The sequence below is a fragment of the Rhagoletis pomonella genome, unplaced genomic scaffold, assembly GCF_013731165.1.
Source record: "Rhagoletis pomonella isolate Grant_MI unplaced genomic scaffold, Rhpom_1.0 Rhpom_scaffold_00018, whole genome shotgun sequence".
Lineage (NCBI taxonomy): Eukaryota > Metazoa > Arthropoda > Insecta > Diptera > Tephritidae > Rhagoletis > Rhagoletis pomonella.
In genome coordinates this window covers 1,588,152-1,590,853 of record NW_023458572.1, presented here as the reverse complement: position 1 = coordinate 1,590,853, position 2,702 = coordinate 1,588,152, and positions in this window count along the sequence as shown.

Sequence of the window (2,702 nt, the reverse complement as noted above, 5' to 3'; positions counted from 1 at the left end):
TTTTTTTTTTTGTTTCTTTTTTGTTTAATGTTAAGTTTTGCAAACCTTGACTTTCTTAAACAAATATGCCTCACTTGCATGCCATGTACACGCGTCCATATGTATGCACTCACACGCAGAAAGAACTACGGTACTTTTCACTTACACACTTTTCTGTATGTCACTCACGTTTCGCTCTGTCGTCGGTCGCATTAAATGAACTTCCTGTTGTTATTACTTTTGCCTTGTCTCTGCACTTCATGAGCACTCTACCTACCTTCGTCGTGAAAATTATTTCCATTAGTTTTTTGTTTTTTTTTGTTGTCAACACACTCGTAACTTGTAGTTTTCAACTAGCTTTGGTATTTTTTTTTTTGTATTTTTTCTATTTTGGTTGGTTGCTTTTATTGCTGTTCTTCGTAACTATTGTGCGTTTAGTTATTTGATATTATTGTAGTTATTGTTGTCAGTTGAAGCAGCTGAAGTTGCCTGGAGCGATGTCATTTCATTTCAGTTTCCTTCGCTTCTAACTATTCATTCGTTTATTCATTCATTCGCTCGTTTGGCACCCACTTCTTCAGACAAGCAAAATGGCAAATGGAGGTATGCGAAAAATCTTCAGAATAATGAAACTTCATTCCAAAAAGGCACATACATATATGTATGTATATACCTAATTCTTTGAGAATCTTGAAATTTTTGCATTCGAATAAGCGTATACATATTAGGGTGGGCCTTAAAAATACAACTTTTTTGGGGTCGCTAACAAGGTTTAAAAAAATTTAAGCCTTTTTAGTCGACAAAATCTTGGCTTGAAATCTTATAAGACATATTACTGAAACTTATTCATGTACATTCATAAACTCGCTGAGTTATAGCTTACCAATGTCAATTTTGTCCAATTTTTGTGATTAAAAAAATTATTTTTTTTTGAAATATTTCTTTTTAATTATGAAATTTTCGTAAGTGTCGTTTTATTGTATGTTGATAATTTTACGGTCCACCCTAATAAATATATATGCACATATGTTTATCTGCTGCCAATCCGAAAATGATTTTCGATCCATGTTTGTATGTAATCACTACCAAATTTATTCAAAACCAATTTTAGTAATTCAGCAAAATAAGTTTCTTCACAATTTCTTAATCTCCGACAAATACGTTTCTTTATTTTCATATTCATGTTTATATTCACATTCATTGCCTTATTCAGTTAGGTCTGCAACTCTTCGACTATTTATAAAAGATTTCTATTTATATCAGTTTTTTTTTTGGTTTCTTTTTTTAGATTTTTTTTTAGTTTCTTTGTTTTTCATCCACTCTGCTTCATTGAAGCAGTAGTTGAAACTTTTCGAGTAATTATCTACTTATATTTTCCGCTTTTGTCTTTCGTCTTTTGTCTCTCACCTTGTGTACTTCTATTACCATTTAACAGCACAGTGAGTTCTACAATCTCGACAAACCAAATGAGCATTTGTATCGTCAATAAGTTCTTTGTTTTTTCTTAGTTCATACAGCATTCTTTGTTTAACTTTCTCAACTTGATTACACCACAAGAAGCAGACGTACAGAGAAAACTCGAAAGCAATAGAAAATGTGGAATAAAGTTTCAAATTAGAAAAAGACTTTACCATGAAAGTGCATACGTACCTATGTAAATAACACAAAGTTTTTTTTTAAACTAAGGAAAATCGTTACAGTTTTATTTATTCATCGAGATTTTGCTTCTTCGGTGATTTCCATTAGAATTACTCTAGTTCGAAGTTCTTCAAAAAAGGATCAAAAAGAGGCGGTTGCTCCAGTTCGTCCTTCCATCGTGTTCGTGAGTGCCCTTTCTTTCATTGTCCATCCATAGATGACGAGTCGAATAGTCTTTGCAATGAAGCGTCATTGGACCGCTCCTCTCTCACATTACTAGTCGGGGTAATAACCGGACACCGCTTGATGGGCGACACGGAAAAAAATTAGAATAACCCAGCAACGATTTTTGTCGCAGTTGCAAAGACGATGAAGAGGTGGAGAGCATCAAACATTAGCTCTTCTTTTTGTTCGATAAATCTCCATCTACTTTCCCTCTCTGCCTCTACACGAACCAGCCTCAGTGTTGAAACCATTTAATTGGTGCTTTTTTAATGTTTTCCAGCATCGCAAGCTCTTCGCTCTTCCTTTTGAATAGACATGTCGCCTTCATCTTTTTCTACCGGTATCGATCAACTGTTGCTCGCGTAGCCTCTTCGCAATGACATTAGATTGGAAAATTAATACCCATTGCTCCTTTTTATCCGGTCGATGAAGAGCCTCCTGTTAAGGAAGGTTTGACGAAATTTTTCACTAACAAAATCTGACCACCAAATTAAAATAAACCGTCGTGAGACTTGGAGCTCAATTAGTATACTTTGGCACAGTTTCCTAGCCGGATAGCAACCCATCATTTTGCTTTACTAATTTTTACTTAAAACTAAATTGTATTTGATAAAACATACATACATACATATATATGGATGCATCTCCAATTGTCTATTAATTTATTTTGCGGTTCAACAGGAAATTGTTTCTCAGTAAAGAAATAAAAACCAAAATCTAGAATCTATTGTTTTTTGTGTTTAGTGTTTATAATGCAGTTTAAAAATGCTGATTTACTTATTTTTTTGCACACTATTTAAATTAAGCTCTCAACACAACTTACATTTATAATCGTTTCTCTCTCCTTTCTTTACCCGCAG